Here is an 18,309-nt window from a genome sequence, read left to right as displayed (position 1 = left end):
CCCAAAGCTCACACAACAACCGAGCCAAAGCTCTCTCGAGATGGTCCTCCAGTCACTCGTGTCATCAGGATGGTCCTCCCTTTACCTGAACCTATGGATGTACATCCCGTGGATAAATCCGTCTAGTGTCATAGTAACCATGCAATGCAACATATAAGGACGCAATGTTATTACAGCATTGACGATGATACATAACTCTTATAAGCCACACATTAAGCCATGCTACGCCCACATAGAAATACGAATGTCATGCAAATGCTTTCTAAATGCACACCCACAACACCCTAGCATGCTCATGCCCTTGCATATTTAATACATAAACCCCCAAATGCCAACCACCCATAACCATGCAACAATAAAATAAAGTTGTAAAGCATACAAACACCACTTCAAATACCATTTAGGAACTTATCCTTGCATGATTAGGCATCATTCCACAAAAAAATTATAGGGCGATCTAAACCCTATAGAATTAAGCAAGTGTCCAAGGATAATGACTCTTAAGAGTAAATCATAGACCGACTAGGAATCAATTGATTGAAAAATTAGAGAGTATAAGAACTCACATGGAAAGGAGAAAAATTTGCATAAAAGGATAAAGAGTTGACCAAATAAAAAGAAAGTGATAGGAACTTGTCTTTATGAAGAGCAACCAAATAGGAGAGGTTGCCTAAATGTTGGGAAAATCTACCCCAACTTGTAGCTCCAATCCAATAAGAAGAAGAAAAAGAAAAGAATAGAAGGAGAAAGTGGAGGAGAAAATGGAAGGAAGAAGAATATATATAGTCATGGACTTGAAGTCCCATCCAAAACTAAATTGGAATGAGGTTTGAAATCTAAAACTAAATTGGACTGAGATTTGAAATCCAAAACTAAATTAGAATAATATTTGAAATCCAAAACTAATTTGGAATGAGGGCTCACATCCACAACCTTTAAACCCCACATTTTCCCTTTATCTTTTCTCATTCCTAATACCCTCATTAAATGCATTTTGGTCATTTAACCATTTCACTCCTATTTAATTTAAAAACACAAAATACTTGCACACTCAACCACCCAGCTTAGCACCACATTTAATTTTACACTAAATAAATGCCCATTTTCCAACTTACATTTAAACCCAATAAATTCCACCAACTCCCAATTATTCCCTTCATTCACAAAGAAAATAAATTTAACATTTTTCATTAATTCCTCAAGGCTATGAATCACCTTAAATATACAAATTACTAATTATTCCTTCCCACTAAGTTCCCTTAAACCCTCACACAATCATTAAATTGTGGATAAACGGGTTATTATAAATCCTTCCCCACTTATTTTCTTCTTAAAATTTTTGGGGCGTTATAGTTCTCCCCTCATTCAAGGAATTTGGTCCTCCAAATTCTCGTCCATTCTACCCTACGGGTGCATATTCATTGTTCTCATGGTAACATCTAATCTTATCGTGAAGACATTCCATGTCGTCATTTTCTAATGAAAAATTCACTGGCTCTAGAAATCACCTTAACGGGTTGTTAAGAATTTCCTCACATACGCTCTTATACTAATTACTATGAGTCATACCCCCTTTTCCCTATATACTATTCAACATTTGACAATTCTAGGTAATAACTCGTAATATTTGCTTTCTCAGTAAGGAGAGGTCTCATACCAAGGTTACCTCCTACCACAACCCAGGACTTTTGGATATGTACTTAGATCCCAATTGTTGCCACACATAAGTATTTAACTTAGCTATGAGCCTCAAATGAATATAACGTGTTTTCAAGATCAAATAATTGAACTATTTATTTCTCCTAACTTAGCTATATGCAACTAGTAAATCCATGCCATATAGGGGGAAAGTACCTTAAAGTGCCTCAATGCTTGTCTCTGTGTCGGCTACCGTAGAAAGGGTAGCAGCAACGTGGAAGGCTCAACCAGTAGGAAAAAAGGTAGCGCAACAAGGTAAGTAGGTATTTAAATGAGGTGGCATTAATGCTAATAGTTGTATTTAAATAATTCTTGGGTTTTACTAGATTAAAGAAATTTCGAGGAGTATCGCCGCTAATCCTAACGGCTTAAAAGGTATTCACCGAGGAAGGCACTATCCATTTTTAGAATTTCGAAGCATTCGTCAATAATTTGGAATCTGGCACGTAAGGCAAGTTCTTATCTTCTTTTCCTTTTTATTCAGCAAGTTATTCTTCTTTTCTTACAAGTTCTTTCACGTCCCTTCTATCTTGTAAGCTTTTTAACACTCTATTGCCCTTACTTATACGATGCCTTGATTTCTTGAGTTTGGATTATGTAAACCCTTGATTGTGGAAGGATTGGCTTGCATGTGGCCTATGTGGTCATTTTAACAACTCTTTCATGGTCCTCATTTATACCTATTGAATCTCAAATAAGGTATTGTATCACCCTATCTTCCTTTGGGAATGATGTTTTATTTGGTAGGATTGAGGACATGCAAGGGTTTGATGTTGTATTGCTTGAATGTTACTCTCTTGTGTATGTTGCTTCGGGTAATCGTGTGTTAGTTATATATGAGAAGTCATTACAAATATGCATGGTTGTGATGATGCATGGAGCATGTGTAAGAAAAAGGTTTTTAAATGTCTAAAAGCTTCATGATGTGCGCGACAAACGAGTTCCGCAGGATATATTCGCAGAGAGAACTTTAGCTTAGAGATGAACTTCGGTCCCATGAACATGTTATGGACTTCAGTCCCATGGTTTTGGACTTCGGTCCCATGGTTACAATTTTAAAGGATTGCATATGAGCATGAATGCATGTTTCTTCTTGTTATCATTTAGAGTGATATGAAGAAGTGTGGCATGAGTACCTTAAATGTTATTCATGATTCTTATTGTTTCTTGATACCCATGATTCTCATGCTCACTTTTTTTCAGTTATACTTATTGAGCCTTGTGGCTCACCTTATTCTAACATCATTCTAGGTTGAGGAAGGGGAAGTTCGAGGATGAGTTCTGTAGTGTCAGATCCTTGTCGGTAGCTATGTGTACGAGGCTTTCCCGACTGAAAAGATACTTGAGGTGTGTATTAATGGTTATTTGCGTGTCCGCTATTATAAAAAGAGATTAGTATTAGTGTATTATGCGAGAATAAAGGAATTTATTTGGTTAAAAATTACCGGTCGCTACAAAGTGGTATCAGAGCGAAGGTTCTGATAAATTCTTGTACATGTAGACGTGTCGGGTAGCGATTGAGGTATGTTTAGCAATTGGATGCTAGTTGGGCTAAAGACCCTATAGTTGAGGGATAATGATAGGTGACAAGCTTCGAGTGTAAGCCATAGTTAGCATAGATTTGCTTGGAATATGTGTTGCGCATTTAAGCCATGAAGGAAGTGAGTTGTATCCTTCCTCAGTTATTTGATCAATTAGGTAAGAATTTTGAGGACGAAATTCTATTAAGAGGGAGGGAAACTGTAAAGACCCGGTAATGGGTAAAACTATGTTATTGGGGATCATTGTAATTAGTGGTCGAGGTGCCCATCTTGTGGTGGTTAGAAAAATGAATGTGCCTTCGACATTAAGCGTATCAAGAATTAAATTATCATTACGAGTTAAAGATGGAGGAATATATAATTTTAATATTCGATGTACTCGTATGATATTAAAAAAACAAAAAAAAAATAATAGTAAGATCAAATAAGTGGAAGTTGGAAAAGGTAAGGCAAAGGTTATATATATAATATATTACATGAAGACTTAAGGAGATATTGTATTTTTATATTATGTTATATGTGAGAGTATTATATAAAAACTAGGAAAATGGAAGCTAGGGGAATTTATTAGAAGTTGAGAATTTGGAAGAAGTGAGTTGCCGAAATACAAGGATAAGTGCATATAAATATAATATTGTTATTGGGTATATATATATATATAAGGGATGATGATTTAATATATGGATGGATATATTATAGTATATAATAAGGAAAAAGAGAAACTAGAAAGCAACTGAGAAATATTTGAGGGTGGCCGTGCATAAATATATGAATATATATATAATATATGTAATGGGTTAACATAAATTATATTAATGGTATATTATATATTATGTAATAGAATATATTATAAATTATATTAGCATCAATAGTGAAAGCAGTTTCCATGGACGTTCAACGGACCTTTTTCTCCATATCCAATATAAAATATACATGTAATATAATGGCTCCCTCACCATTCTCCTCTTCTCGTCCATACTTCAGTTGCCCATTATACAATAGTAATAGAATATTATTATAGTATAATATGCAAAGAAAATGTAGCAGCTTCTCCATTCTTCTCTAATCTTCTACTTTCTTCCAAGGCATGTGCAGCCCACCTATAGGGATAATATCTATATAAAATTTATTAAGTTGATGGAAGGGAAGTTGGTAGAAAAGGATATGGTTGCTATAATTAATCTTATAAATTGGGGGCCATGTGAAGTGAATGATGTTGTTCACCGGAGTGGGTTTCTCATTATGGGCTCAAGGATTAAGGAGGAAACCATGACCTTGTGGTTGGGAATTGCACTAAGAACAAGGTGGACGGTTGGGCTATAAATAGTGTGAAAAAGAAAGGAAAATTAGAGAATAGAAGGCAAGAAGGAAATTGGGAGAAGGCATAGAGGAAAATTAGAAGGGATAGTAGCAACGTGAAAGGCTCAGCAAGTAAGAAAAAATGTAGCGTGACAAGAAGGTAAGAAGGTATTTAAATGAGGTGGCCTTAATGTTAGTAGTTGTATTTAAATAATTCTTAGGAACTACTAGATTAAAGAAATTTCAGGGAGTACCGTCTCTCAGTAGTGGAGGCAAAGGGTGGGTAGGGAGGGCTGAAGCCCCCTCAATTTTTTTTAAAAATAGATTTTGAACATTAAAAAATAATATATTTTTATTACAAGCCCCCCAAGCCCAAGCCCCCCACCCAGTTCCCCCATTTCTCCTCCTTTTCTTTCCTAAATTCTGTTAAAATTCTAGTTTCACCCTTGACTTTTGTGGTTGGAAAAAAAAAAATTTATTGATAAAGTTGACCATTGAAAAAAAAAAATTGAAGCCCCCCGATTATAAAATTCTAGCTCCGCCCCTACCGTCTCTAATCCTAACGGCTTAAAAGGTATTCGCCGAGGAAGGCGTTGTCCATTTTTGGAATTCTGAAGCATTCGTCAATAATTTGGAATTTGGTGCGTAAGAAAAGTTCTTATCTTCTTTTCCTTTTTGTTTAGCAAGTTCTTCTCCTTCTCTTGCAAGTTCTTTCACGTTCCTTCTATCTTGTAAGCTTTTTAACACTTTATTACCTTTACTTCTACGATGCCTTGATTTCTTGAGTTTGGATTATGTAAACCCTTAATTGTGGAAGGACTATCTTACATGTGGCCTATGTGTCATTCTGGAAACTATTTCATGATTCTCATTTATATCTATTGAATCACAAATAGGGTCTTGTATCACCCTATCTTCCTTTGGGAATAATGTTTTATTTGGTAGGATTGGGGACATGTAAGGGTTTGATGTTGTCTTGCATGAATGTTGTTATCTTGTTTATGTTGCTTCGGGTAACTGTGTGTTAGTTATATATGAGAAGTCATTACAAATATGCATGGTTGTGATGATGCATAAAGCATGTGCATAAAAAGGGTTTTAAAATTTTTAAAGGCTTTATGATGCATGCGGCGGACGAGTTTCGCAAGATATATCTACAGAGAGAGCTTTGGTTCAGAGATGGATTTCGATCCCATGAACATGTTATGGACTTCAGTCCAATGGTTTTGGACTTCGGTCCCATGGTTACAATTTTGAAGGATTGCATATGAGCATGAATGCGTTTATCTTGTTATCATGTAGAGTGACATGAAGAAGTGTGGCATGAGTGCCTTAAATGTTATTCATGATTCTTATTGCTTCTTGGTACCCATGATTCTCATGCTCATTTTTTTTTCAATTATACTTGTTGGGCCTTGCGACTCACCTTATTCTAACATCATTTCAGGTTGAGAAAGAGGAAGGTCGAGGATGAGTTCTGTGGTGTCAAATCCTTGTTAGTAGCTATGTGTATGGGGCTTTTCCCACTGAAATGATCCTTAAGGTGTGTATTAATGGTTGTTTGTGCATCTACTATTGTAAAAAGAGATTGGTATTAGTGTATTATGTGGGAATAAAGGAATTTATTTCCTCAAAAATTGCCGATCGTTGCAAAGATAGAAAGACAACTTACCTTTTTTTCATACTGGGAAATCAAACATTACTTCTTTTACGACTCCCTTTTGTCATCGAGCTGCTACTTTATCTCAGAAATGTCTCATCTTGGAGCTTTACAAATCGCAACCTCAAAACCCTAATGGTGTTGTCTCATTCGATTTCTTCCTCCGCGTCGTCCTCTTCATCCCCTTTGTCTTCGTCCTTTGATTCCTTCATCTTTCTATTCGTCCTCCGATTCCTCTTTGTGTCTTCCTTTTCCTTTATTCCCCCTTTGCGTCTTTTTCTTTTGCGTCGCCTCTTCATCTGCTTCAATTACGGCTCTAGTTCCTAAACCCCAGTTAAATGTTTCATTTTGCATTTTATTTTTTATTTTTTCCCACATGTATAAACATGGGGCTCACTCAAATGTTTTTTAATGATAGGTAGTATGCCACACAAGTAATGGCACACGTATCTCAAATTGATTTTTTTTTTGTAAATAAGAATTATATAAAACAAAACATGCCAAAAACACTACAAACCAAGGTTAAGGTAAACCTCGGACCACCAAAAAACAAGGGGCACCAACACATCAACGATCACCCTCTTGTCTAGAATAATAAAAATAAAAATAAAGAAAAACATAAAAAGAAAAGGAAATGGAAGAAAAGTAAATTATGTATAGAATAAAAACACTGGCCAGAAGATAGACGAAAAACCCATCTCGATATGACAATGCAGCAAATAAGATCTCTAGCAATCCAAAGACTGATCAATCAAACAAACCCGATTAAGCAGAGCATCAACAAAGCATAAGCACAGGAGGAGTTAGCACCAAGAATGAGATGCCATGGACAAACAATCTACCTCCAAAGAAAAAACATCTCAATGGGAAGAAGAAGTCTAGTATCTCGGAAGTTGCCAGACACGATAAAGAGCATAACTCTGAAGGGACGACCTGAAGCGAATAGTCGTCAAACGGGTCCACACAACACACTGAATCAACTGAGCCAGCTAGGATGCTGATATTTCCTGATCATGGAAACACTCGTTGTTGCGCTCCCTCTAGATGAAATACACCAGGGCATGAAGAACCAATCTGTTCTCCACCTGCTAAGGACTCTTGCCACTTCATCTAGTCGCTGCCCAAAGGAATCCCATATCCCATCTGCGCCAAGGCTAGCTGAATTTTTTCGATCTAAGGAAAAAGGACAACACCTCTTTGGAATAGCTACACTGGAAGAACAATTGACTATGTCTCTCAGCATCTACTCTGCAAAGAAAACGTCTATTCGAAAAAGACAAGAACAAGTTAATACGGTCAAGAGTAAACAAGTGTTCTCGAATTGCTAACCAAAAAATAAACAAGTAGGGATACTAGCAGACGACCAAACTAAACGATATCAGGGAACCTACGGGCGCTAAGCTTAAATCGCCTGGAGAGCGGCCCTAACTGAGAAGAGCCCATTCGAGGTCGAAAGCCAATAAGGCTCATTATGGTGGCCAGGGCGAGACAGGCTGGGAAGATGATTCCAAAAAGATCTAGGCATAAAAAAAGAAGAGTCTCTATCTAAATCCAAGAACCATCCTCGATAAAATTCGAAACCTTAGCCAAAATAGGAATGCCTAATTGCCGAGGTAATTGGCGAGGGAAGTGATGCCACTGATCATACCAAAAGAATGTGATGCGGTCGTCCCCAATCCTCCATCCAAAATAAGGTTTAAGAATCCTTTGTAATAAGAGTAGCTTCCTCCAATACCACATGCAGATCTTGAGAAGCCAAAAACATGCTCCTTTTACCCTATAGGTGTGTACCCACTGCACCCATAAGGATTTTCTATCCCCAACCAGCAAACGCCACATAAGCTTGGCTACCAGGGCTTGATTCCAAACATAGAGAGGCTTAAGGCCCAGGCCATCCTGCTTCGTCAGGCAACATATGTCACACTAAGCAACTTTAGCTTTATGGGGGTCTGCCTTATTGCCACTCCAGAGGAAGTTACGAATAAGCTGCTTAATCTCATAAATCACCTTTTTCGGGAGGATGAACACCGAAGCCTAGTACACATAGATCGTGGAGAGGGCTAACTGAGCTAACTGCAAGTGGCCCCCAAATGAGAGAGCCCTATTGCACCAAACACAAATTCTATTCCTCACTCGATCGATAATGGGCTGACAATCCCCATAAGAGAGCTTAGAAGAGAGTATGGGAACTCCCAAATATCGCATAGGCATAATCCCTCTTCGAAACACTTAGGCAATATAAATAGCCTCGCGAAGGGGAACATCCTTGCATGAGACAAAGCAATCACTCTTCAGTAAATTAGCCGATAGGCCAAACAACGAGGAAAAGCGCTCCAAGCATGACTTCAAGATATTGATCGAGGTAGGGTTGCCATGAGAGAACAAGAGCAAATCATCAGCGAATATGAGCATCACTAAACGAGTATGTTCACATTTTCAATGGAACTGAAAGTCCAAAGATCTCAAGTGGTGCCTGACAATGCCTTGCAAGATTTGAGGAGGACAGTCCGAAGACAATGCCTTACTAAAACAAATAGATAAGGGGATAAATGATCCCTTTGCCTCAACCCCCTACCCCCAAGAAAGAACCTATTTAACTAGCCATTGATCTTAACCGAAAAGTAAGGTGTCGTAATACACTCACGAATCTAGCCACAAAATTGGGGAGGGAAGTTCATTTATTGAAGAACCATCATGAGAAAATCTTACTCAACCGTATCATTAGCCTTAGCTATATTAACTTTCATAGCACAGCGGGGAGGCCCCTTATGAAGATGGTATTGAAAAACCAACTCCTAGGCAAGCAAAACATTATCCCCAATCGAACACCCAAGCACAAACGCCGCTTGAAACACATCCACCAAGCCTGAGAGCACCGGCTTAATCCTATTAGCCAAGATTTTAGTAATGACTTTATACAAGATATTACAGCAAGAGATAGGCCCGAATTGGGACGGAGTCTCAGGGTAAGGCACCTTGGGAATGAGGCTAATAATGGTTGCATTAACTTGGCCCAAGAGGTGACTGGAAGAGAAAAACTTTGGACCGCCTTCACCACATCCAGACCCACAATCTCCTAGGATTTTTTAAAAAACTTAACCGTGAACCCATCTGGCCCAGGGGCTTTATCGTCGCCCACTCTAAAGAGGGCTAACTTAACCTCTTCGGCTGAAACCTCAGCTACAAGCCCAGCCCATTAGTCCTGCTCCAAACGCTTATTAATGAAGGGGGCCACATCAATAGGGTTAAAGGGAGCATGACGAGAACTTTGCCCGCAGAGATTTTGGAAGTAGGCGACCATGATGTCTACCACCTCCTCTTTATACTCTGTAAGGGTGCCATTTCTCTCAGGAGGTTCATAATACGAGGATTATTACGCCTAGTGGGCATGAATTGGAAGAAGAATCGGGAGCACTGATCCCCCTCAACCAACCACCTAATCCAATCATGGAGGCGGAAGTGGTCTGACTCTTGCTCAAAAGCCACTAAATAGTCCTTATTCAACTCAAGCTCTTGCTGGTGAAGAACAGGGTCATGGGGGTTATCCTGCATCATTTGTTGGATACGAATTAATTTATTTCTAAGGGACGAGACTAGGTCTGAAACATAGCCCCTAGACCTATTAAGGATCTTCATAGCATCCTTGACTGTTCTAAGTTTCTAGAGAACCCGAAACATGGGAACGCCAGGGATCCACCTATCCCAACTAGCTGTCACCTTATCCAAGAAGAAGGGGTGATCAACAAGATGGTTAAGGAATCGGAACGGACTACCATTATGCTGAAGCTCGGGTGACAAAGACACCATAACAGGGCTATGGTCAAAGATCTCGAGCTAAAAGAAGAGAGCATTTCTTTCTGGATAATGGGCAAGCCAACCATCATTGACAAGGGCTCTATCAAGCTTTCGAAAAATGCGATCATCGCCAAACCTCTTATTGATCCAAGTTAATTTGGGGCCACCATATGCAAGGTCCTAAAGTGAAGTGGATGAAAGAAAATCATTGAACATGCACATACCTAGGGAGAAAGAGGTGTTACCACCCCTTATCTTAGTACAATTGTGACACACATTAAAATCCCCTAGGAAGAGCCAAGGGTCAGGCGTTGTTAACACCACAACTCCATTAAGGGAATCCCATAATCTAGCTCAGTCCACCTCTTCATTCCTAACATAAATGCAAGATAGGATGAAGAGGTTTGGGATCTCAAATCCTGTTACTCTGATATGGATAAATTGGTTTGATTTTAATAAAGTCTGCACACTTAGGCAATCGGATCAAATCCAATCCAGATGTGACCCCCATCACACATATCATAATTGAAATCCCAATTTCATAAAGGCATAATGTTGCAAGAGACGTCCACAGCATGCCTTTCCTGGACCCTAGTCTCTAGAAGAGCAACAAGCGATAACTTCTGATGAGAGATAAAAAATTGAACCTCCCATTGCTTAGGGGCTTGATTTAGACCCCTGACATTCCAAATGGCAATCTGCATCATTGACATTCTTAAGGGGTCAGGTCAGGTCCATACTCATGGACCCCTGCCTCTGCTCACCATTCACACGCATATTTTTCCTATCTCTTTTGGCCTGAGCTCTGATCCTAGACTGACGCACATCAGAGTTGATGCTCACCACCCGCTTAGACTCCGAGCATTCTTCTTCGTTTCCTTATCGTTCACTTAAGTCTTCTTGATCATTCCTTCCATCTGCCTCTCCATTTGACACTATTGGAGAGGGAACGTTTCTATCCTTTTCTGCAAGAGCATAGAATTTATTTTTAATTCGTGCATCAACATCCTTGGGGTAAAAAGGAACTGTAACAGTGTGAAAATCTAGACACTCTGCCATGGTCATAGTGGTATAATCAGGCTCAGAGGGTTTAGATGATGGCCCTGCTTCCTCACCCCTAACCTTTGTCTTGTCTTTTTTTTTTTTTACTTCGCACTTTAACAAAACCCCCTTCCTCACCCATTTTTTCACTAGTCTTTGGAAGGTCAAGCTTAGGCACTACAAAAAAATTGATTTTTAGCAGCGGTTTTTTTGCGGCGGTTTTTAAAACCGCAGCAAAAAATGAAATTTTGCGGCGATTTTTTTAACATTTTGCAATGGTTTTGAAAAATCGTCGCAAAATTCATTAAAACATTCAATTTTGCGACGGTTTTTAAAAAATCGTCGCTAAATTTAGAAAATAATTAAATAATTAAAAAATTAAATTAAATTTAGCAGCGATTTTTGAGAAACCGCTGCTAAATTAAAAATAATTAAATAATTTAAAATTTAAAATTAAATTAATATTTGCGGCGGTTTTCGAAACCGCCGTAAAATTCATTAAAAAATTAAATTTAGCGGTGGTTTTTGAAAAATCGCTGCTAAATTCAAAAATAATTAAATAATTTATAGTTAAAATTAAATTAATATTTGTGACGGTTTTCGAAACCGCCGCAAAATTCATTAAAAAATTAAATTTAGCGCGGTTTTTGAAAAACCTCCGCTAAATTAAAAAATAATTAAATAATTTATAATTAAAATTAAATTAATATTTGCGGCGATTTTCAAAACCGCCGCAAAATTCATCAAAAAATTTAATTTAACGGTGGTTTTGAAAAACCGTCGCTAAATTCAAAAATAATTAAATAATTTAAAATTAAATTATAAATTCATTAAATAATTTAATTTAACGGCGATTTTCAAAAACCGCCGCAAAATTCATTAAAAATTTTAATTTAGCGGCGGTTTTTAACTAATTTCCTCCTAAAACTTGCATTAATTAATGATTTGCAATTAATACTTATTGTATTAATAATTTACATTTTGTAATTTGCATTAATAATTTAAAATTTTCAATTGCTTTGAAGTAATAAGTAGTAATAAAATTTTCTCCCAAAACTTGCATTAATGATTTGCATTTAGTACTTATTGTATTAATAATTTATATTTTGTAATTTGCATCTTTATATATATAAAAGTAGGATATTCTTGAAAAAAGAAATTTCCTCCTAAAACTTGCATTAATTATTGATTTGCAATTAATACTTATTATAGTAATAATTTATATTTTGTAATTTGCATTAATAATTTAAAATTTTCAATTGCTTTGAAGTAATAAGTAGTAATAAAATTTTCTCCCAAAACTTGTATTAATGATTTGCATTTAGTACATATTGTATTAATAATTTATATTTTGTAATTTGCATCTTTATATATATAAAAGTAGGATAGTCTTGAAAAAAGAAATCTCCTCCTAAAACTTGCATTAATTAATGATTTACAATTAATACTGATTGTATTAATAATTTATATTTTGTAATTTGCATTAATAATTTAAAATTTTCAATTGCTTTGAAGTAATAAGTAGTAATAAAATTTTCCCCCAAAACTTGCATTAATGATTTACATTTAGTACTTGTTGCATTAATAATTTACATTTTGTAATTTGCATCTTTATATATATATAAGTAGGATAGTCTTGAAAAAAGAAATTTCCTCTCAAAACTTGCATTAATCAATGATTTGCAATTAATATTTATTGTATTAATAATTTATATTTTATAATTTGCATTAATAATTTAAAATTTTCAATTGCTTTGAAATAATAAGTAGTAATAAAATTTTTCCCCAAAACTTGCATTAATGATTTGCATTTAGTACTTATTACATTAATAATTTACATAATTTACATTAATATGTACTAATTATTGTAAAATTAATAATAAATTTTAAATATACGAGTTTTTCAATGCTAATTGTTTTGTATTAAATTTGCATGAGTTTTATGAGAAATATTAATAGACAACTTAAACTATTAATTAAGTCATAGAAAATTATTCACTTATTTAAAATATTATTTTTATATCTTTATTCTATGTATATTTATATAATATTAAAATATGATAGTCAAATAAAGTATTTTGCCAAGTGTCAATCAATGATGAATTTTTTCCCTCAAAAACTTGCATTAAATCAAAGGTAGTGATTAATTAATTATTAATTACTTTAATAATTATATTATAGTTTTGAAAATGTGATGTCTTAACAAATTCATAAAAAATTATTTAAGGTTGTCCAATGCTACGATTTTTCAATGCTAATTAATATTTAAAGTATCACATTTTTAAGACTATGGAAGAACTCAAAATTAATTTTTTTTAAATTTTGTTATTATTGAAAAAACTTATTCTTACTCATATTTAAGAGTTTTAATTTATATTTATAATTATCATATAATAAATAGAAAATAACGAATGATTTTAAGTGAAAATATTTATTTATAAATAAATATAATATAATAAAAAAATTATAAGTTTTTTCTCAAGTAACCTATTTAATATGTTAATTATTCTTTAATACATTAATTTAATGACAGTATATTAAATTAAAAGTGTTTTCCATTAGTATATTGAATAGTAAATAATTAAGTAAACTTAAATTTTTTCAACATGATTAAAGATTAAAAAAAAAGTATAATTATCCATTCTGTTAAAATTATTTAAAATAATAAATTTATTTTTTTATTTTTAAATTAAACTCTCCCATATATCACATGGGTTCACCACTAGTTAATTAAAAATGTAATTTAAAAAATTAAAATAAAAATAAATTTAACAAAATTTTAATAATTTTAAAAATATATATATATTTTTTATTTTTAATCAATTAATTTAGTTAATTTAATTCAATTAATTTATTTTTAATTTATTCCTTTACTCTTTTAAAAAATAATAAATTAATTAATGTTTTTAATTTATATTAAAAAATATAAAATATAATTATGGAAAGTAGTGGTTGTTTTGGTATATAATTTATATATGTGGTTATATAATAAGGGGGTTTGGCATATCAGACGGTTGCACAGTGGAGGTTGCGGGATCGAAACTCTGGGGAAGGGGCCTCGCCACGTGGCGCACGGACATGCGGCCACGTGGCTGGGCGGCACAGGCGGGCGGGCGAGTCAGCGGGTGGGCGCGGGCGAGTGGAAGAAATTAAAATTTTTAATTTTGTTTTAATTTTAGCGGCAGTTTTAGAAACCGCCGCTAAAATTAAAATTTTTAATTTTTATTTTATTTTTGCGACAGTTTTAGAAACCGTCGCTAAAATTAAAGTTTTTAATTTTTTCTAAAATTAAAATTTTTAATTTTTGCGGCGGTTGGAAAACCGCCACTATATATTTTATAAACCGCCGCTAAATCACTAATTTTGCGACAATTTTAAAACCGTCGCAAAAAAATGTGATTAGTGGCGGTTATTCCAGCGGTTAGTCAAAACCCCCGCTAAATCACTTAGCAGTAAAAACCGCCGCTAAATGCCTTTTTTTTGTAGTGAGGCTGTTTTGGGCATCGTGAATCTAGGTGACCAAAGACCCTATAGTGGAAACAAATAGATGGAATCCACTAATACTCAATAGGAAGTCTAGAGATACGACGTTCCCTAGTAGCTTCATCAATACCCTGGTCAATATCAATATGCTTAGGAAACTTAGATAAAACATTGACCTCGACACAAACCCTAGCATAACCTAATCTTGATCTATCCTCTGTTACTGGATCTGTATGCAAAGGTCTTCCAACCTGACTGGCTATAATAGAAATTCCCTTCAGGGACCATCCTTCTAATGGGGGCTTATGAATTTTTATCCACAATGGAATGGATGAATAGGACTCCTTAGCCAAATTCATTCCTGGCTCCCAACACTTAATAATAAACGGGCAATCCGCGAAATGATACGGACCAACGTCAACAACCTTCAATATATTTTCTTGGGAATCAAAACGAAAAATAAAATAAAATTGCAATTATTTGAAAAGGACCTCGAGAAGGCCATGGCGTTGCCACATACACCTAGCAATATTTTGAACCACCGGAAAAGGCAATCATTTTTCAATAAGATATCTGATAAGAGTATTCATCCAATAATCAGTGCATTCATCAATAACATCACTTGGTAAACGAACTAGCAAGATTTCGGATTGCGTACCCGAAGGCAAGAAATATTCGAGGCGGGTGGGTAATCTTTGGGCTCGATCATCAGTAATATATGCCCATGATTTAATGGGCTAACTAGCTAAATATTTCTGGTTGGGCTTAATAGGAGGCTGTTGCCCAAATGAAGAAGGCCCAATGGCCGTATGCTGCAAGCCATGAGCAGGCCCAAAAGCTGGCTGGCCCACCCTATTAAAGGGGGCTCCACAATGGTAGCCTGGAGGTTGCTTTTGAATGAAAGCTCCTGGGCCTCATGGGCCACCTAGGCCTTGATTTTTTCGGCCTGTTTCTTGAGGGAAAGCCCCCTGCAGGTAAGGCCCACCACCTTCAAAAGTTCAGACAACTGCCTCATCCTTTAACATTCGGCCTGTAGTGACGTGGCCATTCCCAAAATTTGGCCGCAGCTGATGTGACCGAGCAACACCTCGAGGACTGGAGCCTTGTTGGAAATGGGTGGGAGCTCGGGGAATGGCTTGGTCAGAAGCCTGGACCTTGCCGCTTCGAGCTATTATCACATCACTGGCTAGTTGCAATCGACGGCGATCTTTTGCCACCACCAGAGCCACCTCCTCCATCATCTACAGGCTGGACCTAGTGTTTTTTACGGAGCTTGAGGTGACCTTGAGGCAACCCGAGCTCCTATATTCCGCCTGGTTCATGTCTCACAGACCAGTTTCCATTCTTGCACTGCCATTATTTTTTTTGCCACTGGACGGAGATGACTGCAGGTTGACAATGCCTTCTGCACGCAACGGAGAAGCTGGGGCCCAGCCACTATTCAAGGGAGGAAATGACGAGGGGTCACCCAAGTCGATCCTTTTAGAGCCTTCGTCACCTTGCCTAGAAACTCCATTGACACTGCCTTACCCAGAGACGTCCTCATGCAGCAGGTCGTATTCCTTGATCGTTAACGCTTGACCACCCTCCATCACTACACGTTCCTCCTCCCTGAAAGCTTCATTAGTATTTTGAACTTGATCACTTCCTTCCTCTTGTTCTAACATCATGCCGACTGTTTCATAGCCATTAAACTCCTCAACCGAACTTGCTTTCGACCTGGCAGCTTCGTTTCCTCCATTTCCAACCATTGGTAAACCTTCAACACTAGCTTCTATCACACCCGCTATAGCCGGATTTCTCGATCTTGACCTACAAATTTGTTTGGAAATACCCCCATTGCTTCGGCCTAAGGGAGGTCGGCTTCTTGGACGTGATCTTGCCAATAGAGATCGGCGAGAACGTGCCATATGCACTGTTCACTTAGGAATAGTCACGGGAAACTCTAAACCTCTCAAGGTAGAGAGATAAACACTTCATACAATGTTATTGTTATCACAATGAAATTACATCCAATCAAGATACAATTGTCAAAATTAAAATATTTGGATTAGATTGCAAAAACGTGAAATAGTTTGGATTTTTGCTGCTATTAGCCCTTTAAACTTCATATTGGTTTGTAATTAATGTAAATTAATTATTTGTACTTTGAAGGTTCATTGGTTGTATTCTATTAGTTTGTATGTACTCCATTGATTTAGAATATACTTTGTAATCATAAAAAAAAAAAAAAAGAAGGAAAGAAATGTCCATTCTAGATTGAGCCATTATAATAAAATATGTAAATAAATAATTTATAGAGTAAACTGTCTATACACCCCCCCCCCCCCCGGCCCTCCCTAAATTTTATATTTTGCCAAATTGATTTCTAAATTTTCTCAAATTAGTCACAATACTCCCTTTGTTACTAATAGCAGCGTTAAGTAAAGACATGTTTGTTTAATATCAACTTTTTACTTGGCTTTACTGTTAAAACCTTATTTAAAATCTCTGAGCATTTGGTTGCAAAGCTTTAATCAGTCTTTTGAGTGAATAACTTAGGCTATTTTTTGGTCTAACAACCCTTTAAAAAGAGTTTTTGACTCCTCAATAAGCCAAAAGCTCATTAATAAATAACATTTCATATTTTTATATCAAATACTTATAAGCTTTTTATAAAGTATTTGATATAAAAATGTACTGTCAATTTACTTTTATTTATATTTATTGTAAATAATTTAGATTGTATCAATACAAGAAATAAAAATAAAATATGGAAAATGCCGTTTGTACTCCTTGAGCTATATAATACACCTAAAATGATAAAAATACCTCTTACTCAAGGTGATGGGACGGCGTGAGGTGCTGAGATACATGACTAAAATACCCCCCACTCAAAGCAATATGACAACGCGAGATGATGAGTTGTGAGGGGTCTTTTAGTCATTTACACGAGTGTGTAGTTCAAGATTTAATCCTTGATGTACAAGTAATATGGTTCATAAAACATTAACTCGACCAAAGCATAACATGTCATCATCCTTATACATTTAAATTAAATTAAATTAAATTTATATTTTTAGATCAGAATATCTATTTAAATTTTAAATTAATTTTTATTAGGTAACATTAATGAATATCTTAACTAAATTTATATTTTTGAATAAGAAAATTTACCAAATTTTTTAATTAAATTTTATTGGGTGGTAACCCATTCTTATTGATTAGTAAAGTATTTTAAAATACGATACATATATATATTATTAATTAATAAAAATATTTAGAAATTAAAAATAAAAAATATTTTGTTGGACTTAATAACATGAGACATAACATTTCCCATTTATTAACACTTGAATCGGATGATAAAGTCGTCCAATGTGTGTTTGACCGAAAAACCCTAACCCCACGGAACGTTATAAGCCCTAAACCCTCTCACTTTTGCCCCTCTCCTTCCAGTTTCCAATTCCATCGTCCCCGTCTCGGCTTCGACAAGGTACGCGCATATATTCTCTCCTTCTGCATCTCATATGCCTGTATCTGCAAATGTATGTGCTTTTTGTCTAATCAAAGTTCGATTTGAAGATACTGTTTGTTGTTGGATCTCGTCTCTCGCGCTGTTATGTCACCAAGTTCCTGCGTTTTTTTGTTAAGTTATTCTAATTCTGTGATTGGGTTTTTTCTCTCTGGATTTAATTTCAAAGCAACAAAAATTTGGAAAAAAAAAAAGGGGGTTTATGATGACAAATAAAGTGGATATACAGCTGATCGAGGTCTTAAAGCTTCATGGAACTTCATAAGAGTGTATAATAC

At 35.7% G+C, this 18,309-nt stretch overlaps 1 protein-coding gene across 3 annotated transcripts in view; it reads left to right on the top strand.

Annotated features, from left to right (window-relative positions):
• The window catches only part of LOC127812065 (prohibitin-1, mitochondrial), a 67,143-nt gene that overhangs the window by 33,960 nt on the left and 14,874 nt on the right, over nucleotides 1-18,309 (top strand). For 2 of the 3 annotated variants that reach the window (XR_008025814.1, XM_052352365.1), the window contains exon 1: nucleotides 17,894-17,992. The exons of the other annotated variant lie outside the window; for it this stretch is intronic. The gene's annotated coding sequence lies outside the window, so the exon portion shown is untranslated. Of the gene's footprint in view, nucleotides 1-17,893; nucleotides 17,993-18,309 lie in introns of those variants that run through there. 3 annotated transcript variants of the gene reach the window in all.

This window comes from Diospyros lotus, chromosome 10, assembly GCF_014633365.1.
Source record: "Diospyros lotus cultivar Yz01 chromosome 10, ASM1463336v1, whole genome shotgun sequence".
NCBI lineage: Eukaryota > Viridiplantae > Streptophyta > Magnoliopsida > Ericales > Ebenaceae > Diospyros > Diospyros lotus.
This window is presented reverse-complemented; position numbering and strand designations above follow the sequence as displayed.